The sequence below is a fragment of the Pezoporus occidentalis genome, unplaced genomic scaffold (assembly GCF_034315485.1).
Source record: "Pezoporus occidentalis ecotype Australia unplaced genomic scaffold, CSIRO_AGI_Poc_V1 ctg9, whole genome shotgun sequence".
In the NCBI taxonomy this organism is placed as follows: domain Eukaryota; kingdom Metazoa; phylum Chordata; class Aves; order Psittaciformes; family Psittacidae; genus Pezoporus; species Pezoporus occidentalis.
Window position 1 is genome coordinate 5,852,964 of NW_026916262.1, and position 25,739 is coordinate 5,878,702.

At 41.5% G+C, this 25,739-nt stretch overlaps 1 protein-coding gene across 1 annotated transcript in view; it reads left to right on the plus strand.

Annotated features, from left to right (window-relative positions):
- Positions 1–2,000: 2,000 nt before the first annotated feature.
- CALCR (calcitonin receptor) overlaps positions 2,001–25,739 on the plus strand; it is a 171,412-nt gene continuing 147,673 nt past the window's right edge. The window contains exon 1 of the mRNA XM_062604981.1: positions 2,001–2,367. The gene's annotated coding sequence lies outside the window, so the exon portion shown is untranslated. The remainder of the gene's footprint in view (positions 2,368–25,739) is intronic.

The window sequence follows — 25,739 nt, forward strand, 5'->3', positions numbered from 1 at the left end:
CTTCTTTCTGTATCTTTTAAAGCAATCTGTACTTGTTAGGTGACCCACTTACCCTCCACCACCTCCCTCCCCAGACCTCTGGAAAAGAAAATACTCCAGGCTATCAGATATGAAAAAAGCTCTCTGTTTTTCGTCTTTCAACTTACTGCTGCAGTGACGGGAAAGGTGATTTTCCTACTCTCATTAGGCTTCAGCTTAGGGTTTTGCTTCTCAGCAGTTCCCCTTTCACAAACATCTCAAGCACTTAGAACCAAGACTCATTTGAGCCCACCTAAGGGCAGCTGGAGTATGAGAGGGACAAGTCTGCAGCTGGTCCATAGGGGTACTGCTCTGTGCAGCTAATGAAAACCTTCTCTAAACCTTCCTGCCAGAGAAAGCTGTGAACAGTGAAGCAATTGTGGCATTATGAGAGCTCATAAAAGCAACTCCCACTGATCCTCCTTGCTGTCCTCACAAGAGTAAAGGGTGAAATCTGTAGTGAAAATTTAAATCTTAAGGAGATGATGATTTACATTAGCATTCATCATAAAGATGAGTGTCTCATCTTTAAGTTTCCCTCTCCCCCTGCCCCCAGTATATCCTAAGGAGGACAAATTTCTTCGATGGTGCTATCTAGAGCCACTCTTTCAAAAAGCTGCTGGAAAAAGTGGCAAAGAGGTTCCTTCTTCTTGGTTACATGCCCAGCCCAGCGCTTCTTTCTCAGCACTAAGCTCCCTTGCTCCTCTCCTCCCTCCCTCCCTCTTCAGCATAGCCCGAGCTCTGTGAAAGCAGGAAGAAATGCAGACCACTGTGTTTGAATGCAGGCTCCTATGAAAAGGGCAAGCTGTAAAATTTGACTGTAGTCTATAAAAGAAAGCAGCAGGTAGAAGAAAAACACTTGAGAACCACTTCAGTAAGAGCTAACTTCATTCAGAAGCAAGCCGGGCAACTTAAAAGCCAGTATCGAAGTTCCTTTTATTTGATGGCAGCGACGTCCTTCGTGCAGGAAGACAAAAGAAGCAAGCTATTCTTAGCCTGGTGGTGGTACCTTGTGAGCAAGTTTGTTTTGTTTGCCTCCTGACTCCATCTGCTGGGAAGACACCCTCCTACCTGCTGTCCGCGCTGCCTCGTTTGGCAGGAGCGCGGAGGTGAATCACCGTGCGTTCGCTCACTATTCCTACCTTACTGTGGCTCTCCGGGTGTTTAAATATTGGGCAGCTTGGAGCACTCACAGCAGAGAAGTCCTACCCTGCAGCACTTCACACAGAATCACTCGACGCGCTCTTGCAGCGTGGGGGTGTTGGCTCAGTTGCTTCTGGATGCCCGCGTAGCAGGTATAGCAGGGGGCTGTTCTTCTGAGGAGACCACAGGTGATCGGAACAGGGTCTTCCTCGGCCTCTCCTTTTGTTTGAAACGCTTTTGGAGCAGAAACGGGAATTTAGATGACTTTGCCGTCCGGTAAATTCTGCGGCCATCCCTTGTTGTTCAGCTCAGTGGACGGTAGGTAAATGGTTCACGCAAGCTGGGAGAGCAGCAGAGGAGACGGGGCAGAAGGGAGGATGCGGGGTGCATCCCCGGGGCGGGCAGGGCTCCCCGAGGTCCGGGGTCTCAGATCCGCGCCCTCCACTCCTCCGGCTTTCTTCTTCGGAAAGGTGCCCGCCATGGGACCGCAACGCAGCCTCGGGTCAGAAAACTTCCCCGAGACTAGGAGGAGGAAGGTGACGGGAGGAAGAGGGTAAAGCGGAGCAGGACCCGGGACCACCGGCCCTCACCGGGGGACACCCGGGGCAGGGCTGTCAGCCGCCGCCCACGGGCTCCCCGGCGGGGCCGAGACGGGGGACGTGGTGCCGGCCCTGGCGTCCCCTCTCCTCGGTGCGGCGGGAGCGGCACCCCCCTCGTCACTTCATCACCCGCGCCCCGCCCGCCGGAGCAGCGCCGGCTCCTGCGCGGCCGCCCCGCCGGTAGCAGGCGGCCGGGAGCCGCGGGAAAGGCGGAGGCGGGGGAGGCGCTGCCGCTGCCGCCGGGCGCTCTCCGTCCGCCCCGCACCGACGTCGGCGCGAAGCCCCGCCGGCGGCTGGGGGGAGCGGGGGGGCGTGCTCGTCGCGGATGAAAGGAGGCAGATGCTTCCCGAGGCGCAGCCCCGCCGGAGGGGCTCGGCCCTGGCCAGTGCCTGTCCGTGTGCCGGCTGAAGCGCTCGGCCACCCCGCCCCCTCCGGGACGCGGGCACCCACCGGACGGGTGTTGCGGAGCGGACGGAGCCGTGCGCTCCTCCGAGGAGTGACCGGCCGTCCGGGCTGCGCCGCTGCGGGCCCCGAACCACCGCGGAGGTGGCCCGAGGTGACGGGAGGCCGGGAGAGGTGCCTCCCCAGCGCCGGGAGCGCTGCCACCGTAAGTCCCGGCAACTTCACCTCTTGTCCTTCCCAACCAGCTGCCCCGGGGAGGAAACCGACTGCGGGGGTCCGATCACCGGCGGGGAGAGGGGGGCAGACCCCGGCTGTCACTGCAGCCAAAAAAAGGGGGGGGGGGAGGCCTGGGGGAGAGGGTGTAGGAGCTCTGACTCGCAGCAGCGGCGTGTGTGCGGTGGCACCGGGGGAAGGGGCTGGGGCGCGGGAGGGAACGCAGCCTCCGCGGGGCTCCGCGGGAGCCGAGGGGGCTCCAGGTAACGGTGAATCCCGGAGTTCCCACCGCGGCTGGTGCGCTGCCGATCGGGTCGCTGCAGGTACGGTTTAGATCAGAGACAGTGGCCGCTGTCCATCCTGGAAGTACGGGGCATTTAAACGACACCTGAGTCACTACTCCGTGCTTCTCATTCGTGTCAGATACTATTCCCGTGTTGTTTTTCCGTCTGCTGAAGCGATATCTATACTTGTCATTTCACACTGCAAACATAAAACGTTAGTAGGCATTGCCAGTGATGACGGTAGATTGATGTATGAGACTGTTTAGTGGATGTGTCCAAGTACAATATAAACACCTGCCAATTTTGTCTTTATATTGCTATATTAATTTCATTCTTGTGGGCTTTTTGACAATGTTAACGAAGTCGACAATTTGTAAAGAAAAGGAAAAAAATCCTTCTGGTTTATTTTAGTTTCAGAATGTCAGTTGTAACCAAAATGATGAATGGAAAAACCATTCAGAAAAAATAGTAAATAGAAAGATGTTTAAGACCTCTTGAAGTCAATATTGTCAATATCTAACAGATGCCTTCCAGCTACACTTTTATATACGCTGGCTATCTCTTCATCTTCTTAAGAGTAATGCAGCGTGTAATATTCTTCCCAGGATTGTGCACTCTTCTTGTAGTAAGAGTTAAGTAGTCTGGCTAAAGGGAGTTTGGAATGAATTAATCAAGCCATTGCATTAAAATGCCTGTGTCTTTTTGTAGGCACTGAATGAAATAAAGCTCTTGCTTCTGCTTTTTTCCTCTTCAGTGTTTGTGGGATGGTATTCAGGTGGGGAACTTTGCATTTGGTCAGTGGGAAAGTCTCTACACTGCTCTGGGGCTGAACATACCAGGGCTGGTCAGGGTAACATTTCTCTGCTATCAACAGCTCAAACTGCAGGTGGTGTCGAGCTGAAGAGGGAATTTATTTCACTATTCAGGATTCTAAATGTAATTGTCAAGTAGGTGAAATAAATACAGGAGAGCTAATATTTCCTTTTAATTTCTTCATATGCCTTTGCTAAAGTTACTGCTCTGGTGCTTGCCATAGTTATCATGAAATTATTCTGAATGAACCAAACCATTGTGTTTCAGTACCTACCAGCATGTAGTAAAGTATGCTAACTTTATAAATTTTGAGTAAATGTTGGCCCTCTTAAGATCAATGGCAAATTCCCAATTAACACCTCCAAGGACTGGGCTTCACCATAGGTCTTCATTATCATTTATGACAAGTGTCAGCCAACTTTGTTTAGAAAGTGACAATGTTTAAATTCAGTTAGTGATGGGGGGAGGGGAGGAATATTATCAGATTATGTTGCTTATGTCAAAGATGTTCACAAATAAACTGATAAATAGTTGCCTTATTGTAAAAATATCAGCAAACACTTGAGCTATGTTACAGATTAGTTCTCTGCAGCTCGTAAACTTTGATGGGAGGTGAAGGTACAGAAGTATCTTTTCTAAAAACCTGGTTGAAATATTACCAAATAATATATTCAGAAGAATTACCTTAACAAGCTGACTGAACCCAGCTTAGAAAACTTTTTTTTCTTCATGTCTACAGCAGAATGGGTTTGGAAACCATTTGAAGAAGTTGAGAATTTTCATTAAAGATGAAAACAGCATTCTACAGAGTGTTTGCTGAATTGTTTTTCTTCCAAATCAAAGTAGAACGGAACATTGCTTTAAAGCTAGCCAGTTAGTATTATACGTTAACTTTAAATCTGTATCAATGGGCCTATAAGAAACTAAATGGGCACTTGCGAGTCTTGTTGTCTGGTAACTGGGTAAACTCGTCTGTATTTATTTTAAAAAGCATGCATAACAATACGGTTTTTGGAGAAAATTATTGACTCAATAATTGAGCTACACTTGCCCTGGGCTAGCAAGTACCATTAAATTCAGTTCTGAAAATGGCCATTGGTTCTATACATACTAAGCTGGTAAACTCAGTTTTGTTGTGTTTCTGGTAATTGACATTTGAGTCCTAGCTGTTGCCATTTAAGTCAGTATTGGAAGCCGTATTAGTGCTAACATAGACCTTACCTGGGCCTTTCAGGGGCGATCCTGTCATGTGCTGAGCACTTTGAACTGCTGTATGTGTTAGAGTGGCATCCAGTCAGCCCCCTGAGTAGAACTACTCAACAGAGTAAAATTCACTGTGTTGAAAAATTTGCAATGTCAAGAGAGACTGAAGACACCTTGCCAAAGGCCACCAGATGATCTGGGTCTGAAACTTGAGTACTCTGTACTTAACAAGGGTACACCAAGCACCTTTTAATAGGTTTGAATGTTATTTCATAAAGGTACCCAGAAATGACTGACCAGCTCCTTAAGGTTGTATGTTATTTCTCTCGGATCTTGCTTACTTCTTTATGAACCTCAATGTTTACTGGCAGTAGCCTGCCAAAGAACTGCACATAATTACATGTTGTTTGTTCTGTGCTGGTTTTTGGTCTTACACCCACTTTGCATTTGACATTGCTTTTAGTTACTTCCCTACTTCGGGAGGAGTGGGTCTGGCTGCTAGAAGCCCCTGGTACATGAGTGCAACACCAGTGGCACTGGCCAGACATGACCCTGTGGCCCAGTCCTGAGAAGCAAAGAGCAGGTCTCTGTTGGCTGCCATGCCGTATGACAGACTTGCTGCGGGTACCTGAAATGACTACCTCAGGATGAGCCCTGGGATCTCTGCATGGCACTGTGCTTACAGGGGTGGTGTTCTGCAGGGGAATTTGCTCCAGTGCGGATGCTGTAACAAGTGGTTTTAATGCAGAGAAAGCCTAGATGTAAATCTCCTAAAAGGTAGTTCTCATTCTTCTGAAGCAGGGGGAAACAACTGTGAAAGACCACATACCTAAACAACACTGTTAATTTTAAAATAGAATTTTGCTTGAAGGTCAGTAATACAGATATTAGAAATAGATACTTTGTGCTGAAGCTTTAGTTATTTTTGTAACAGTTTTTTCCATGCATAGCATTTGATAATAGTGGGATTTGGCAAGTGGAAAGAATCGAAAATCTATATGCAAGACTGTTTTGAAAACTGTCCTTCATATTGGATGAAATCTGAACTATGAAAGGGAGAGACACACTGAATTGCTCATTTGGAGGAACTGATGATGATGGCAGAGATATTGGCCACATCTCAGTTAATAAGAGGTACTACTATGAATCCTGGGCTTGCTGGGCTTAGCCCAAAAGTTGCAACTGGAAAAGCCATGCCTCATGCTAAAGGTTGTATTTATAGGCATGTTTTAGCTGGACACCTTTTTAATCAAGATATTATTCACATATGTTGGAGGAGTCTTACTTCAGGTGATCAGTGAACAAACCAAAGACATGGTTGTGCCTCGCCAGTGAACCTGTGAGCCTTTCAGCTGGCTACATGTTTTTGAGGTGACCCTTGGTTAAGCATATGGATGCCCAGGATGGGGAGGACCTGGGGGTGGAAGTTACCCTCTGGTAGAGAGTTCCATTTGACTGCCTTTGCTGCTTTGTATGGGTGTATGCAAAGACTTACCATTAAACCAAGGAAGAACAAGAAATTTTGGTATTCAGCCATAAGGAGAAAGTGGAGTCATTGACTGTAGTTGATGGGGAATAGCACTGGGAATGAGAGTAGATTTATAGCACATCAGAGGTATGCTGCCATGTATTTTCCCATGGTTCTCAAAATGCCTTCTGAATTAGGATCATATGGTAGACAGATGAACTAGTACTGCTTTTAGTAAGTTGCATACTGAAGTGCTGTAGTCCCGAAAGGTGGGTTACTGCAAGGATCAGTTTAACCTCTGCACCAGAGACTCTGGGAACCTGCAGAGAGGAGCTTTCCTGCCTCCAGAGGGAGATGGATTAGTGATGCAGTATTGGTGTTCTTACTTTTGCATACTGTACACAAACTGAAAAATGCAGTTCATGTAAATGCTTCTTATTTACTGCACCTCAACATGATTGCAGTGCTCCTGTTTTGTTTTTCATGGTAATCCTATGTGGTTCAGTAAAGGTGATACAGAATGGCATCTAGTTTAAAACAGACTTCTGGACCTTGACTTTTTTTTGTCATTTACTTCAGTTATACTTATTAAAAAATCTGGCACAGATTTGGCAGAATTGGCTGTTCACACAACAATTCTAGTAGTGTTTTTGGAAATAAGCATGTATTTCAGTTTCATGTGGCACCATCTAGCAAATGATTTCCTGCTTGGTCATATCCAGCAGTGTATGTAAGAACCATATCACTTTGTCTGTGGTTATTGATGAATATTATTAACTATGAGCAAGAGTTAGATGAATAATACATTTGTTACATTTTGCAGTATTTTTGAATCCGTGGTTTCACTATATTTTACTCATGATAGGTCTAGCAGTATGTACTTTCAAGGAGTAGAAAGACATGCTGTGAGCTCGTTGCTGGCTTTGATACGTTAGCTGTAGTTTGTGACGTCTTCATTAGCTTAGGGTAAAGCACAGGTTAGAAAATCGCTACTATTCAAAAGCAGGTGTTTGAAAATGCCTTTCTCTTCCTGGATGTGAACAGAAAGGCATCAAAGTGCTACAGAGCGCTGAACTACCCCTCCACAGGTAGAAAAGCAGATTTTTGTTCTGTTAGCTTGTCACGGAAATTGGGCAGCTTTGCAGGCAAAGCGAGCAAGTGAGTTCACAGGCATATTTGGTGGTTGCCTGAGTCAAGATGAATTGTGTCTTGTCTTCAGAGTTGTCTTCTCAGAACTAAGCTGACAAAAATACCTCTTTTAAATACGGGAAATGTTTCTGAAAATACAGTGTTGCTATTATAAAGATGTCAGGGCTCCATGGTTAAGATTGTGCTGAGATATAAAAGAAAAAGAAACTAAACTTCTGTTTTACTTTTTTATTACTGACTAGAATGAGACTCCACATTTGGCACAGTGTCCCTTTAAAGGTCAACTGCATTTTCGGTGTGTGGGTTTTTTATGGGGAAATATTTACTTAAGTTTCAGTGCTCATATAAAAAAAGAAAAGCTGTAATCCGTGGCACTGTTTAGAGCTTGATGGAAGAGTGAGAAAGGTAATCAAAGACTGAATAAATTCACAGAGTGAATTAGCCACTTCTGTTTCTCTCAGGCAGTACTGGGGCATGTTCTAACATGAGAAGGCTCATGTGACTGTAACATTTCAGTGTGATGAATGCAGATAGATGACTCCATTTCTGTTAGTTGTAATTTCCCTCCAGCTGATATCAGTCATGAGTATTAACTGCTTAGAAAAATCACAGGTAGCTCTGCAGTTGTATTTCATTCATATTGTTTGTATCTGGACCTTCCCTGCAAGTAGTGTTTGCCAGAGCAGTTACCTGTAGCAAATCATGCTGGTTTCATTTAAGTGATCTGTGGAGAAGTATGTGAACCCCACAAGTGATTTTTCCTTTCAAGTTTACCCCCATTACAATGCAGTGCTATACTGATGATGCCCTACATTGCTTTCAGTACAGAATCAGTTTGTGTCTCACTTTCTGTTGCACAAAGCAACATTCTTCTGTGCAGAGTTGTCACCACGTGATTTACTCCAATTTGTTTGTCTCTATCCATGTAGTCTTGGTTACCTGTAGCCTTAGTCTGTAGCCTGTGTTCTGTAGTCTTTGTTACCTGTAGTTGTGCAGCTGCTTCATCACCAGGCCCTTCTATTACACTGAGCTCCCTTTTCTTTGTTGATGGTGTATCTTTGCATGGACAAGTATGATTCCTCACAGAAGAGAATGAATGCTGTCCCATAAAGTTACAGCTCTTTATGTATTAAGGATTGTCATCTCTTATGCATTGGTGTACAGTGAACAACAAAAAATATTTGACCTTTAGAATTCTCATGGTATGCCCTCTCCAAACTGCGCTAGCCGCCTGAAACACCCTGTGGGCATGAACGTTTCATAGTGTTAAACATGCTATGTACAATTTCCTCCAGCTTTAAATATTGAAGGACCGGAGAGGGAGGACACTTACATCTTCACTACTTTGATTTCTTAGAGAAACTTCCTAAATTTTTATTGGCTTTGGTAAAGAAAGGTATCTAGGACTGCTGAGTTTCCTCATGCGACTAGAAGCTGTTTTTTTTTCCTGGTAAGAACTCTTCCTGTTCTCAACAGTCAGTCCAGCTCCTAATGGAATCCTTATTTTCCTTTGCCTCCACATGCCTATTCTCCAAACAGTACAGGAGAGGAATGGTAGTTTTGCTGCTGTTATTAGTATTTAGTAGTAGAGATGACCTTCTGGAAAGTTACTTTACAAAATGCCTAACTAACTAATAGACAGCACTGTCTTCCATTTGCATGTATTGTAGTAGGGAAAATTTCATTTATCGTCCAATATTTAATTTTGCATACGGAAAGTATTGGTAGGACCAATCACTGATACTGGGTTTTAGTCAGTTTTACAGGTGTTTGAGCAGATTATTGAATCTTAACATTTTATATTGCAACTCTTCCAGAAACTCTGTTTCTGACGAAGATGGCAAACAGGATTAGTGTGATTCAAAAGCTGGTTTGGCTTGACCAGTTTAGAGCATCTCTGGGAAGTTTTTGGCTTGCTTCAGGCTGTTCAAGAACATCCACTGGTAAACTGAAAAGGTAACCCATAGACAGCTGATCATCTCCTGCTGACCACGCACAGTTATAGTGCTTGGAGTTTAACAAATCTTTTAAGCCATGTCCTTGAGAAAGACTTAGTGATGGGGAGCAACTGGGTATGAGGAGACTTCCTTTAATTTTCTGAGGGCCACTTCCCCTCCTACAGACTGCTCAAGGGCTTAAAAGAGTCAAGCCCTGCTCGCGTTATAATATTTTCCTCTGTGTTCAAATGTTGCCAAGTACATTTTGGGTTGAAGCAGGATCGAATAATAAGTAATAATCATTGTTACCATATGTTCTCACAGAAAGCAGACCCAGTATTTTCTACTCTGCTGATTTTTATTGCATTTTTTGTTTTTATTGCCTCATGGTGTTTGGTAGTATATGCTTCCTAAAGACTGGAGTAATTTCATCACTGAAAAGAAAATGTGTGTATGTCTGGCTTTTTAAGTGTTCAAACACCTGCTGACTTTATTGACAATCAATCAGATCTGCAGTGTTTTAAAGGAAATGTTTTTATCCCATGAAATGCCTAATGTAATCAGAAGTCATCGCTGGAAAAACCTGTAGGTAGTCGCCGTATAGCTGTATTACATCTTTTCCACCTACTGTCCAAAATAATTTGCATTTGAGATGTACATGCAAACTAAAAATCCAAGCCCACTCCAGCATTTTGTCACCGCAAAGAGCTGTTTGGGTTTTCTGTGCAGTGATAGAAATGACACAAATCTTTGTATTTAAACTAATCCATGGTGAAAACTGTAGCAGCCTCTCCTTTAATAAGAGGAAAAGAAGTGGGGCTTAATGGCCTGCAGAGTGTGAGAAATAAGTATGGTTAAGCCAGGAGGAGGTATGTGTGCACTGTACACAGAAAGGGACCTGTGGAGCATCCATTATTAACTGAAAGGATCTTCATACCCCTGCAAAATATTGGGACAGTGTTTTATTAGTATCAAAGCCTGTAATTTCTCTAATTAGCTAAACAACTTGCAACATATGATCAGAATATTACTTACTATAATGCAGGTCATCAAATATGTTACAGCCATGTACCACATCAAAGAACATGTTTGATAAGAGGTTTCTTGAAGTTTTAAATTATGATTTTCAACTCGTATGTAATTCCACATGGAGAATACATATGGGTATAACATTTAAAGATAGTTTTGCCAATTACTTCAGTGTAGAATTTTAAGTAAAGTATTTCAGAACTAATTTAGTGTTGAAAATGTTTCCTTTTTTTAGTGAAAAAGAAAACAATTGCAAGATTTATTTTTTTTAATTATAATTAAAATACTTTTGCGGCTCAAGAGCAGGATTTCAATTTTATTGAAATTTTATTTTATGGATAGCAAAATACTATGTTAGTTCAAACAAATGCACCAGAGTATAGTAAGTGTCTTGTACTCTGCAATGGGCATAGTTTGGATGGACAAGGATGCAGCACTCTGAAGGACATCCTGGGAGAGAATACAGCCCTATTCACATTGCATACTTGCAGAATCATAGATGGTGTGTGTTGGAAGGGACCTTAGCGATCATCTAGTTCCAACCGCCTGCTGCAGGCAGAGACACCTTCCTCCGTCACCTTGAACACTGCCAGGGGTGGGGCAGCCACAACTTCTCTGGGCAATCTGTTCCAGTGTCTCACCACCCTCATAGTGAAGTACCTTGCTGTGCTCTCAGGGGTCCTGCAGGTTGGCAGCTAGCAATGGTGTAAAGGAAGAAGCAAAGATAGGATCTGGGTAAGGCAAAGGTACCATTTCTCAGACTGCTCTCAATGCAACAAGGAGGGAGAAAACAGGAACAGGAGTCAGAGAACAGGAGCATCCAGGGAAGCACTGTGGTGGTTTGCACTGACTAATTTGCTGGGCTCAGGCCCATAGCAGTAAAATTGCCCCTCGCAGTCCCCCAGAAGCATACCTGTACATACTGGCACAGCCTTTGGAGAGGGGGAGACTTGCTGTATGTCCTGTCCACCACTATCTCTTCCCACCCCAGGTGTTTCACCACAATGCACTTTTTCAAAAAGGAGCCCTTTCTCTATAGTAAATATAATATAGAGACATGGCTGTACATATAAAAAAAAAGAAAACTGTCACAATCTTCAGTCTGTTCAATTTATTTGGAAAATTTTAGCCAGATACTTTTTATGGTCAGTGAAAATCTCCTCTAGTGCAGAATATATTGTTTTGCTAATATCCTCAAGTTCTAGTTGTTCTTTTTCTTTGAGAGGTTCTTGCACTACCATACAGTGGAAAATGGACTTGATAGTAGATGGTTCCTAAGTCAGGACTGAACCTTCTACTATTTGTGTAAGAGCACACCCACATGTGTAACAGCCCCGACCTTCCTGAATCTTTGGTCTGCAATCACAGTTCTAAGGTAGTTCAAGCCAGTTAATGCTGCCTGAGAGCAGACAGAACAAGACTAAAGCACAAAGGATGAGCAGGAAGAGGTATAAAAAGTGTGGGGAAATGGGAATGTTTTCAGATGTGGAAGGGGGATACTGAAACTGGAATTGTGAGTTAGTACTGAGAGCCAGTGGAGCTTGAAACAGGAAGCATTTGAGAAGGACAGGCTTGTTTGAGAAGGACAAGCTTGTTTGACATGTTAGATGCTGAGGCACAAACTGATATCTGAAAAGCAGTGATTTGTGCAAAGAGGCACTTGGGGCAGAATTTAGGGGCAGTAGGGGTGGGAGCTGGCAGGACACCAGGACAGTAGGAGGAAGATGTATTGGAAGAGACAGAATTTCCTCTCCCCTTTTTTCCCTTTTGTTCCTCATACAGAGAAAGACAAGAGGTGAGCAGCTGATGAACTTCTAGAAAACTTAATTTATGCACAGGTATAGTTGATGGAACAATTTTTCTGCTGGACTGCAGGCAAAAAAAGGAGAAACATTCTGTGTTTCTCATATTATTTTGTACAGACAGATGAGAACATTTATGGATATTAATAAGAGAAAAGCTCTGAAGCTGACAGAAGAAAGGTGAATGGACAGTGGGAGTGATTTGAAGTATCTGGTTTCAGAAAGAGGAATTCTTGGTTCAGGGAAGAAATCTTGGAAAAGTTGAGGACTTACTGAGTCCTTTGGTGTGAGTGAGTCAGTCAGCTGTGACCGATTATAAAAAGAATGCTCCTGCACAGGAGAGTGGGATGCTGGGAAACTTCTAATAGGAGGAGGTAAAAATGAAATAAAAGTACGTATGTTACTGAAGGACACTTGCACATTCTAGAATATCACTAGAATGGCTCAAAGCATAAGAGATAGAGAGCAGATGAGAGGACACCTCAGAACTACTGTGAATGATAAAATGTGGGAGGTCAGCAGTCACTCATATACACAGCCCCAGAGAGAAGCATCAACCACAGTTCATGTTAGAAGAGAAGCATACTGCAGAGGCACAAACCCAGCAAATTGTAGTATCATACAAGATATTTCATGCAATGAAAAATGAAAAGCAGGTGTTTGAGAAGATGAATGTTAAAGCAGACTGAGGACATCAAAGTCTTCAATGTGTACAGCTGAAGAATGTCTCTGGGGAAAGCAGCCAGCAGCAATGTTGCTATTGAAAGGAGATTTATAACGGTGAGGCATGCAACTTTTGAGATAAATAAAGAAGAAATAGCCACAGAAATGAGCATCAGTATTGGGGTGCAATTTCTGGGACTGACTACACGAAAAAGTGGACCTGTGGCACAAAACAAGGCTAGTAGGATGCAAGACCATGTATTCTATGTAGATAAAAGTCAAAGGATATAATTGAGCATCCAGCTATCTCTATAATAGTCACTCCTGTAGAGTTAATTTTGGATATAAAGTTTATTTATTATTTAAAATTGGGAAATATATTAATAGCAGTGAAAACTGGAAAAGGAGGTACCCTGGCAGGACAGTGTAAGGATAACCTTCTCTGTGTGTGTGAAGACAGAAGATGTCAACTGCTTGCTGCAAAATCCAGCTATAAGGCAGTACCAGAAATGCATACTGCACAGTGACAGCTATTTCCAGTTCAAGCCTCTTGGCAATGAAGACATGAATTCCAAAAGTGAAAAAGCCATGGGAAAGGGTGCAATTGATGATGGCAACAGAAAAAATAAAAATAAAAATAGGGTATTCCATGTATGCCTAGACATTACAGATCTTTAAGGCAATGAATCAGGAACAAATCAACACAAGAACAATCATGCAGTGATACAGGAACAAAACAGCCCACTCATGCTAAATGACATCCCTTCTAAACCCTCTCTAACAAGCATATTCATTATGTTAGATGCACAATTTGGTACTGAAAAGTCAGATAGGACAAGGAGGCCAGCTAATTAATGCCTCCAAGACTTTATCCAGAAGGCAGCGTTTCAAAAATGCCTGCTGCTAAATGGTCTGCATAAGGTATATCTAACAAGAGAGGAATATCTCACCCTCTTACCGGAGTGAAAGCCACTGAAAACCAGCCAGTGTTAATCACATGATACTGGGGACATTTCTAAGTCACAGTCAGATCCAAATCGTTAGCAAGCAGATGAACGAGAACAGTTGAGCACTGGAACAGATTGCCCAGAGAGGCTGTGGTATTTCCATCCTTGCAGAAACTCAAAGCTAGTCTGGATATGACCTTGAATAACCAGATCTAGCTTTAAAGTTGGCCCTTCTTTGAGGAGAGGGTTGCTATCTCCAGAGGTCCATTCCAGCCCATTTTTTTAATATGATTCAAGGAAATGCTGTGGTCTGGAAAGGAGGCATCCAAGCATATGCAAAAATGGAAGAAAGGAAAAAGGGCTAAAACCACGAATTTCTCTGAAGGTGCTGAAACTCAGAGTAGGGGTAGCAGCTTACCTGCTAAATAGTTTAAATTATGTCATTTCTGTAAGACCTTGAAGGAGGAAGATTCTATTGTACAGTCCAAGAATGGCCCAAGAATTTTAGATAATACGGACATGGTTTACCTTGAAATAAAATGAAATGTTCCATGGGGAAATACCTCTACAGGATGTGCTGCATGAGCTAGGGATGCTGCACTAGTGGTGAACATGGTGACATTTATGAAAACACGACAATACACTGCATGCAGTCTTTTAAACATTTTTCCTTCCATGTCTTAGATTTTGCTTCCTCATCCTTCATATGTATGACACAGTGAGCTACTGAGAGCAGGTCGTGGGTTTTAGGAGTCTTTCTTTGTTTAATGAAAAAATTGCCAAGCCGTGAAAAGGAAATGCATTGGATCTCATCTGTGGAAACACAGTAATTCTATCTCTCACCAAACAGCAGTAGTTTGAAGGTGAGTTAGTGGTCAGTGAAGCATTTGTATTGCAGTAATGAGCACTAAGGAAAAAGGAATGTAAAGAAATGAATAAATCTTGTCTGCCATGAAAGGTTTAATCTATGTACAATAGTTGAAAACCTATAAATACCAGTGAGGAAATGAGGTATTGAATCCTTTTTTATTCAGTGAGCAAACCCTAACCCTAACCCTATCCCTCAAAAACCCGTGAAGAAGGATTCCAATGGAAAAAGAAGTCTGAGAACAAGTAAGTAAAAATTGCAGTACTTAACCCCAAGAAGGCTAAAGAAAGGTTACCCAAGTGACTTCTAACTTCAGTCACCTTTATAATCTGGAGAGTCTTTAATCATCTGACTATATTACATGAGTTTGGTTTTATTAATGCAATTCCAAGAGACTCAATATGAGATAAGTGTGCCAGTGATTTAAAACCACAGGAAAGTACCATATGTTTTTGCTTAAAAGGTCTTTTAACATCATTGAAGACAGATGTTATGCTAAAAATTTCATCCATTAGTAAAATCAAAGGTGGAAAGTGAAAACAGTGCAGAAATTTAAGAGCCTGAGGCTGCAAATAAAAAATTTCAGAAGGCTAAAGCTGATATACTTAAGATACTATTGAGAGTTAATATAAAAGTGATCTTGATCCTGCTGAATAATTAAAGCTCATCAATCCTAAAGGAGGTGGTGGTATGACAGCCAGGCTGTTAGCTTTCACGTTTAATGCTAGTCCATGAAGAACTCTCATTTTCTCTGTGGTTCATTAGCATTTGCTGATAAAGAAGGTGCACCTCTGTTCTTCATCCTCTGCTTCCTTTTAAGGTTTGGCTTATTTTTCTTTTTATAAGTAGATTGCACACACTGCAAGAGAAATGACGTGGTGCTGGGGCAAGAGTTAGCTCCTGTAACTGGGAGCATTGACATCCTGTCAATGAGACTGGAGTGTCAGGAGCGAGTTTTTCTGTGACAGGAACTAACGCAAGATGCAATCTGCTATTCAAAGTACTTAGAATATGGGATACTGTAAAATAGCAAAGATACTTGTTAACCATGCTTATGAAACCTCTAGCATTACTCATAGGTTTTCATACCTGTTGTAAGGTGTGCGTAACACAAAATAATATGATACTGGTGAAATCCTGTTTGGTACTGTGACTTCCTCAAATTCTGCTGAATCCCAGAGCAATGTAATTATGTATGACAGAACTGCCAGTTAATAGTAAAAACAAGAGAGGAATGCACGTTTGGAAAGAGAGGAAAGCAGTTATTCACGCCTTTGTTTGAGAGAGAGATCTAGTAGAAAACTCTAACCCCTTTCTGCTCCTTGTTTAATTTGCACACTTATTCCTGAGCAGTTTCATCTTTCTTAATTCAGTTTGACATTCCAGCAAGGTATTATGTGAAAGCCCTGAGTGAAAATGTGAAATCACCCTGAGTGAGGGTGGAAAGGGTGAGAAGGTGGCTTTGGTATTCTTAAAAATTGGTGATTTAGGTTTTTCGTCTAATTTTATTAAAGCAGTATTTCACAAACTCTTTTCCACAGTATCCTCATCCTAAATGAACTTAACTCTTTAGGCAAACATAGCAAGTAAGAAGCACTGCCACACAGACAGGAGGAATGTGGTACTTCTCAAAGTACTGTACAAGCTAACGTGTGCCATGTGACTTTTCCCAAGAGGAGGAAGAAGAAAATCTATCGCATGTAGGTAGAATTAGGGTTTTCTGTAGCTATGAGATACATGTTTAAAACTATCTGTGTGCATGATGCAAATTCCTGTCTCTGGAACAAGGTCCATATCCCATCTGCTTATAGATCTTGTTTTTCCATCTTGCTTACAACACATCTGATTGGTTAATAATACAGAACTCTTCTCTTCTGAATTTTTCTTCTGATAATTTCTGCCTTTCTTGGGAAGAACTGTATTTCAGGGATTGGAAAACAGTGTCTAATGGGTATTTCCATAAACAAGTCATAACAACTTAAAATCACTAGCCTGAGTTCAAACCTTTAACCAGTGGTTATGCAGACTGGAATCAGAACATCTGTCCTTTTACGCCTGGAAGTAAAATGCTAAAATAGAATGAAAACGCATGACGCAAAATTTCTCTCTTCAGTATCTGATGAGGAGATCTTGGGTGCTCCCAGCACTGAGGCTGTGTGTGCTCCCTGTAATCCAGGGAAGTTAGATGCCAGCAACCTTTAAAGCTTTTTTTCTGGCCAGCAGACATGTGGGACAGGGATGTGCCTGTTGCAGTGATGCTTCTCTGAGACATGCCGGCTCTGGTACCTGTGGGGGCCAGAAACGTGTTGTCAGGTGGATGCACCACTGAATGCAAACTACTGCATGCATCTTTGCTCTCCACTTGCTGCCTTAGGCTGCCTCAGTGCCACCCTCAGACAGGCATACATGTGCCCACTCTCAAGCCTGGCACAAATGTGATGCCTTGTCCCTCACTGTGCAGGCATGCTCTGAGATTTTTGTAACAGAAGTGTTCTTTAGGAGAGTCACAGGCATGAAAAGTCTGTGAGCATGGATGTAAAGACTGGGCTTGACTAGCTGGCACCCAAGTCGTGGTTGAGTAGAAGTTACTGTGCTGTGCTAATACAAGTGGAATGGTAAAAAATAACAGTTCCCACAGAGTGTGCAGTAGGCTCATTCCGGTATGGGTCAGTGGAAGAAACTGATGGATAAAAACCATTTCTGCACTGCTGCCACATCTGTTACTGCACCAAGTACTTTTTCCAGTTACAAAAAGGAGGATGCCCTTAGTAGGTTTTACAGCTACATAAACAAATTCTTGCTTGAAAACCATTGATTCGTATGAAATTGTCATTGTATTGTCAATGTAGTGAAGAGTGACCACAGGGAAAATGAAGATAGGCTCTAACGCAAAGAATTGCAGTCTGCTTATAAAGTCCCTTTGGGTTTTTTTTTTGTCCATTAGTGAAAAAGAATTTATATAAATGTATAAATATAATCCAGGTTTGTTTCAAAATCTTTTGACTGCTGGAATAGTATAATTGGTCCCAATGGTAAATGAAAATGTACCCATCTGCTTTGTTAGCCCTCTAACAAACTGCACAAGAATTACGCGCTTTTCTGAAGGTTTGCGTTTAATCTTGGGGACTTTATCCTCTCATACCAATTCTTCGTTTTCTTCTCCTGATACTTTTCACTCTGCAATTGCAAGGTATGTTAGATATAACAAAAGTAGTTCCCTATGTGCTTGACAGTTTTCTACTAAAAAGCAGTATTTTAAATAAAAAGAACACCCAATTGCTGAAGCAGAATGTAGTGGCAGAACAATCTAGTAATAGGGCTCAGGTAATATCACAAAACCAGGAAATATAAACTCAAAGCTGAAACCTCTTTTTTTTTTTTTCTGACCACATACCAAGCAGAGCCTAAATCACACTGATTTTCCTCCAAAGCATGATATTAATTCCATCACGTTTGCATTTGTGTATCTCTGCATTCATACTGCAACTTTAAATTATTTCAGTAGGAAGCCTGGACAGTGAACAGATTGTTAAGATATGACCTTCTCTGCAGCAATATAGGCACCAGAAGGGGAAGAGTTAAGAGGAAAACACAAAGAACAAATGCTTATGAAACATGGCTACTACTGCTGCTACTACTCTGAGAGAAAGAAGGATGCATAAGAAGGCTGGCAGAAAAAAAGACCCTGAGCTTTTGGGAAACCTTGAATTTAAAGAGCAAGAGAGCTGCTGGTGGTTGGGGTTTTTGGTTGGGTTGGTTGGTTAGCGGGTTTTCTTTTTTGTTTGTTTGTTTTTTTTTGGTTACCAGTTTGAGGGCGCTTTCCTGCAAAGCAGACTTTCATTTTCCCCTGTCTACTTATTTACCTCTTCAGGTCTTTTACCGGAGGATGAGGAGATGCCCAGTAGGTGGCATCCTTTTAACACAGTGCTAAACCAGCTGCTTTTTTTTTTTTTTGATAAAAAGCATTTTTCTGCAGAATTAAAACTGTTTAGCACAGAATTGGCACATGCAGAAGTTACATCATTGCGAGGACTTTAATTAAAAGCTCTCAAATTTGGAAGCCCCAAGCTTCAAAAAGATCTGCATTTAGGAGTCTAAGAGAAAGGGAGAAAGTGTTTTTTCTCATTGGTTCAGAACACATTTCTGATGGAGTTTACAACCAGCTCCAGCTTCACAGCACCTGCTGTGTCTCTAACAGCACCTGTTAGAGACCACCGATTCTGTGGTCTCTAACTTAAGGACTCTGGTCTAACTTGAGGACTCATTTTTGGACCGCAGTGATTAGGACATCATGTTTACATTTGAGCAATACAGATTGTGACATCTTAGTGTCTGCATATAATTTGTCTCTGCTACATCTTGTTCATGCTTGAAATGTGCTCATTTTTTTCTTCATAAGAAATAATCCTGATGATAGCTGGGGAAGTGGGTCTTTCTACAAACCCAGATGGTGCTTGCATGTAATTCATCTGTGAATGATGTCATTGGATGTAGTTTGAATAGGTACTTGCTTCAAGCTATTTGTGTTGAGCACAGGATACCAGCTTTCCATTCACTTAAACCAGTGCCCCATCTGGATGCACATAGGTAATTCACAGACTCACTGTAGGTGGAAAACAAATATGCTTGAAGTATTTGGTGGATCATCTGTTCTTCAAATTGAACAGCCGCCTCCTGGTCTGCCTGCAGGTTCACCTTCCTTGGAGGAGAAAAGTGGCAGAAGTCTGCTCCAGTTCACTGTGGCTGGAAACAACCCCCAAAAAATCACAGCCGCTGTCTAATCATACAAGATCTGAAATAAACATACCTGGTAGCTGAGCAAGTCACACTAGTTCTAAAGCCCTCTTTGCACCAGCATAGGAGTAGCAGATATGCATCAAGTGGAACAGAGGCTGTGAGTTTTCAAAGCATTTTATGCAGTTGACTGCTCTGAAATTTCTGAATTACTGTGGGGATAAAGATACCATACTATCCTTCATTTATCTGCAATGGATCATATTATATCTCCAAGTCCTAGTACCATAACAAGTCAATTATCCAGTTAATTTGCATCAGATTGTCAGCTCACTCTGGGAAGTAAAGTTTAAAAAAGTGAGAGTGAGGTTGAGATACTGACCTCTTTTCATTCCTTCTGTTATTCAAGTGAAAATTTATTCTGAATGCATATTTCATCCCAAATTGTGTTGAGGATGTTGTTTTAAGGGCATACAGCTTTTTTAATACTCTCTATGCATGCTTGCTCAGTGTTAAGCTTCTCACATAGACCGATCAAAGAGTCCATCTTTATAACTTCTTCTGTTCTTGTCTACTCTGTCTGAGAGAATCTGCAATTACAGAGACAGAACTCCCCCAAAGTGAAAGAATATTTCCAGGGCTATGAAAATCCCTTTTACAGCAAGACTATGTGGAAACTCTTCCTGGTGGTAATGTCAGAAGCAGTACCAAATTAAATGAATGTCTGAGGATTACAAGAATAGTCTTCTAGCCAAATGTGAGCTGCAAAGTCATCTTCCTGAGTCTGCGGACAGATCATCTCAGTTTATCTTCTGCCAACCATCACTTTCCCAGGTTGTACCAGACTGAAATCTGTATGAGAGCCTTCTACCTACCCTTCAGAGTGTGAGTGGCAGTGTATAAATCATGCCAAGTTATAAAACTGCTGCTGCTGTTTGGAAAAAGCTCAGAGGAGCTGTATTACTGGCATCAGAGGAAAGACCCCAACAAACAAAGTTTCAGACTTGGATAGAAAGCTAAAGTCTTCTAAAATAAGCAAGATACTGGAGGAAATTGAAAGGGCAAAATTCCTTCTTTCAGTTTTACAGCAGGGGTGGAGTGTCAATATTTGAGATACGCATTGTGGGGGAAAGAGAGAATAATGCAAAGAACACCCTGGGGCAGTGCTCTCTTACGTGTCACGTCATACACCATCACAGCAGACAGACATATTTGTCTCAGCACTTGCTCACTGATGCTCTGAAGTTGCTTTACTGACTCATCTTCATTGTTGATGTTAAAGCAGTAGGTGTCTGGTAACAAGGATTGTCTGTAATGCTAACTCCAGCTCTGTGGCAATTGCTTAAAAGATGAGCAGTCTAGTCAGCTCATCTGTCACAGGTTAATGTGCAAGCGTGGAGAGCTGTGCTGGCACAGGAACCCCCAGGGATGTTTCAAGCCTTTGTGTGGTGCAGCTGTCTCTGAGATTTAGTTAAGAGGTCATCAGGACCAAACACTGCCAAGCAGATACCTGAAGGGGGGCATGGAGGGGAGTTTTTTTTACTTTCCAGTAAAAGGTACACTTCATTGCTGTGCTAGTAAGTGGTCTGTAGGACTGAGACCACACATATTTAGTCAAACTAAGGTCCAGTTTGAAGAAAGGAACAGTTTTTGAAGCACCTCAGTGCATTATTAATATTGTCAAATGCTACAGGAAACCTTTATCCTTATCTATTATTACAGTCTCTTTAAGTTATACTATGGTCAGTCTCAGAGTAGTTGGAGACTACTCTTCAGGGCTCTTCAAACACAAAACCAAAACATTGTTCTAGTCCCAGGGGATTTACCAGCTAGTCCAAGCGAAAGATATAGTCAGTGTTGATAGATATGGAGCTAGTTAGGATGATAGGCTGTAGCTAATAGCGACCTGTTCTATAATACTACAGGTTTATTTGGAGTGCTTCTTTCCTGCCAGATGTTTCAGAAAATGTGACAAAGTTTAATTATATAGTTACAGATTAATTAAGAAATTATGTCAGGCACTGAATGAAATTAGGAACTGTAATCAGGAAGGAAAAGGTTTTTATAGATGAACTTTGAAAACAGAAATGTGAGTAAAGCCAAAAGATGAGAGAGGAGGAAAAGAGACAGTAGGATGAACCAAGTAGGCTTTTGACACAGTATGTGTCAGAGTATCAGCCAGTATGAATAAAGATGACATAGCAGAGATCTTATTACTAGATACTAGCAAAAGCGAGTTGAAAAGAAGTCCTAATATTAACAGAAGAAATACAGAAGAGATCCAGAAGACAGACTGGGGCAAGTACATGGCAAGTTTGAAGCAAGAAAGTAATTCTTAAAAGGATCCAGACAAAATAATTATAAGGTGATGAATTTAAGGGAGGATGGGCTGAATAGGTATGGGTCTTTAAGATGTGTCATGGCAAAAAGTCTCTCTAGACAGCTAAATTCTGGAGAGTGAGTCCTGAAAGCAGTTGCAGTAAATAGCTGCACTGGATAAGCTGACAGGAAGAAAGAACTGTGTTCCTCACTGGCTGGTTTTTCCTTTTATCCTTTCTGCTTGATGATAATGTTTCTTTAGAAACACATCTGTATTTGGTGATCCCCTAGATAGGTTTGTGGTTAGATTATTGGATTTGTGCTTGGGTAAATGGTACCTTATTGGGTTTGTTTCTATTTTGCTTGTTTGTCAGTGTCCCCTAGATTTGTCTCCTGCTTTATATCCCTTAAAATGCAAACTTTGTAAAAGAAAGCAAACTTCATGAGTGTAGTAGCATCTGCTTTATAATCAATATTTTGTCCTTCATTTTGCTTTTGAACCTAGCAATTTGAAGCACCCTTTAGCTGCTTTGCCTTGTTACAGACAACAGTGTGGTCTTGGCTTGTGAAGGAGAGCTATTGATGGTGCACTTGCAGAGCAATGCATCATTTGAAGAACAAATATTTGCTTGAGCTAGTGCATGTTTGTTTTCATAATGTGAAGCAGTCTGGGTAACAGTTTGCTAGCTAGACCAAATTAGGTATGTCATGATCTTTGTTTTAGGCATGCTTTATGTGATTCCTACTTATATACCTGACTTGACATTTGTGTGTGCCCTCTGGATCTAGTTGTCCTTCAGCTGAAATCACTGCTAATGCTAACAGTTGTAGCTGGTCAGGCAAGTGCTTAATAACTCACTACCATACCCAAAATGGGTAATTCTGAAAGGAAATTATTGGCTTCATTATTGATTTATCAACCAGGAATTACAGAAAGTCTAAATTAATAAAAGAACTGAGCAGTTTAAAATGCAACCTCCCGTACTTTGTGCCATGTGCATCTGTTTATTACATTTTCTAAAACTGTATCTACCAGATTGGCAACACATATGCTAAACCCACTTAAAACTATTTAACCACAAACAGACAGAGGTAAATGAGGTCCTTTCTGTGGCAGTATTTCAACATTGTTATCGTTGCCTGCCTTCTAAATGATTTGTAAAAATATTTGTCCAAGTTTAATAGCACCTAATTTATCAAGAAAGATTAAAATAATAATAGTATAAAAAACACATATGGATAATTGATTCACAAATAGGGCTGGCTTTCTGTGAGATAATTGATCTGATCTTTCATTAAATCAGTGCTAGTAGATAGCACATGTAAGGGAGAGATGTAGCAGCTCTAAGACCAATAATTATGTCTCGTGTGTTGCAATATTTCATCAATGCAAATCTGTTAATCCTTCTGAAGGTGATCCTGCTCACATTTGATAATGTAATGCAAAATAGCTTTGTCTTGAATATGATTATCTGCTTGGAAAAAAATACAAAGAAAAACCAAACAAAACCCGCCAGCAGTAAATATATTTCAATTCAAACTTTGCATGAGCTCTCATTGTTTCTGAGGCTAAAGCTATGCATCAGAAAATTTGTTTGGAAAATTAGAGTGGCAGTCAAGCTCTAGACGCTTGAAACACACAGATGTGGGGACTTATCCCAGTGCAGTAAGTGATAGGTATACACTGTTCCCTTTTTGCTTTGGGCACTAGAGTGCTCCAAGCTTCTTCAGCCTTTCACTTTTTACAAGCAGAATTACCACTGCCATTAATGAAAGTTATGCCTCAGGTCAAGCCTGAAAAGGTAAAGCGCTGAGCTGATTTGACACCTGATGTGTCAGATGATGATTTCATCAGATTTCAACATTCTGTTGGCTTCAGGATCCTTGAAATCATTCTGGAAAGTCTGCAAAGGATGAAGGAGTGTAATGGATGGTTCCTTAGATGGTAGTCTTTACGCAGAATCAATAATGAAAGAGTACTGCAGGGGTGTTTGATGACTAAATACAGAGAGCCATTAAAAATAAGATTCTGATCATTAGTCAATGGTAATTAAGGACACTGCTTGGTTATTCTGTTTATTTCTTTATGAGGTTACTGGTGGCAACTATGTTGTCTAAAAATAATTCCCAGCAAGGGAACACACAACAAAAACTTGCAAGATGTTTGATTCCTCCCCTGATATCCTCTGTTCCATTCAGTAGAGAGCAGGAAGTTTTTGAGACTGTCAGAAAAGACTTTATGAGACATTATAGAAGCCATCTCTTGTAATTACATCCTACCTCTATATATGCTCTCTCTATGCAGTGTCACTAAAATGTGAATTGCAGTCTGAATTTCTTTCTCTTCTCTCCTAGATCCTGGCCCAGTGAAATATGTCATGTATTTGAGTGCTCCCAGTTGATTCACGCACAAAAAATATTTGCAAGACTAGTCCTAAATTATCATGTGGTACTGCTGTGAAGTGTAAAATATACCCTGATGCAACTCAGAAACAGTAGATAGAAATTAAGATAATTTGGTATTTAAAGGTGTAATTTGTAAAGTACCTTATAACCCTTTGAAATCTAAAGGGCCTTATAGGCTGGTATTATATCTCATACAAACAACTGAGGAAGAAACTTGCTCTATGTAACTGCCATAGTGCTTGCTATATTTTGTCATGTGTTCATAATACAGTGCTAGTTTCAATACACAGAATTAGAATATCAATTGCCTGTTTTTATTAGAGCACATTAAAGTGTTTAACCAAAGTGAAATTGATTGCATTGAATTGCAAATTTCAAATGGGGAAAAGCAGTTGAAAATAAAATTAGGATCACCAGAGAGAAGTTAATATGCTCTTTAGCTTTACTGTGCAGTAATACAAGCTTGAAATATGACTGCATATTCTGCTAAAATTGGGTTATATGGTTAGCTTTGTTTGCTCAGCTTCACACAGAGGAGTTTCCTGAAACTTCTCTGGGACTTATTGTCACCAGAATTAGAACATGCATGTCTGCCAAGGGGCAGAAACAGTTCATAATGCCAGTCTTTCCCTAATCTCTGGTTTCAGTTTAGTTGCATGGCAGTTAAATCACAAAGTTCATCAATGAACTTTACTGTATTTCTAATCCTAGAATGGTTTGGTTTGGAAGGGACCTTAAAGATCATCTAGTTTTAACCCCCCCTGCCATGGGCAGGGACACCTTCCACTAGACCTGGCTGCTCCAAGCCACATCCAGCCTGGCCTTGAGTGCTGCTAGGGCATCCACAGCTTCTCTGGGCACCCTGTGCCAGTGCCTCACCACCCTCATAGTAAAGAATTTTTTCATAATGTCTAATCTAAATCTCCCCTGTGTCAGATTAAAGCTACTCCCTGCACTTAAGTGTAAATGGCTACATCTCAGATGTACAGAGTGCTTTGCACTCCCATGATGTTGAAGGTACCCCAATCAGCTGGGGAACGGAGTCTGCTTTTATGATGGAACGACAAATCTCACTGAAGTTAGTGTTGAGCTTAATGTAGACTTTCTCCAGGGTATGGAAAATTGGCTGGTACTGACCTGTATTAGAAGGAAAATGAATGATTTCAAAATAGTAATCAAACAAAATGACTTTCTATTGTGTGCATTTCTAGCAGTCAGCAAGTAGTTTTAAACTTGCACTGGTAAGTTTGCTGAACAGCAGAAAACATGGAGAGTAAATGTCAGCATTTTTAGGGCTTGTAACTGAAGGACTTGCCATGTTCACACTATGACTAATGTGAGAAGTTTTCTAAATGTTTGAAATAAATAAAATAATAGAAACACCAAAGAAACAGAAATGATCCTTCCAGCACATTTTTTTTTATGATGCTTTGGCTTTTTGTACTTCTCAGCTTAGCATTGGGAGTCATCTGCAAAGACATCTTTGAATGTCCTAGCTAGCTTGACTGGTTAAGAGTAATTTACATGTTGTATGTATGCATATTACATTGCAAAAGTCATTGTGTGAGCTTATAACTGCTTTTGTGTTTGCTAAATTATTTGACGCCTACAGTCCACTGTTTATCAAAATCAGGCAACTTGTTGTCTCTGAGACTGTAGAGGTGATGTGTGAAAAAAAACAGCAAACCCTATACCAGAGTCCCACACACACAAAGCAAACCAATTGGGAAATGCCTAAATGT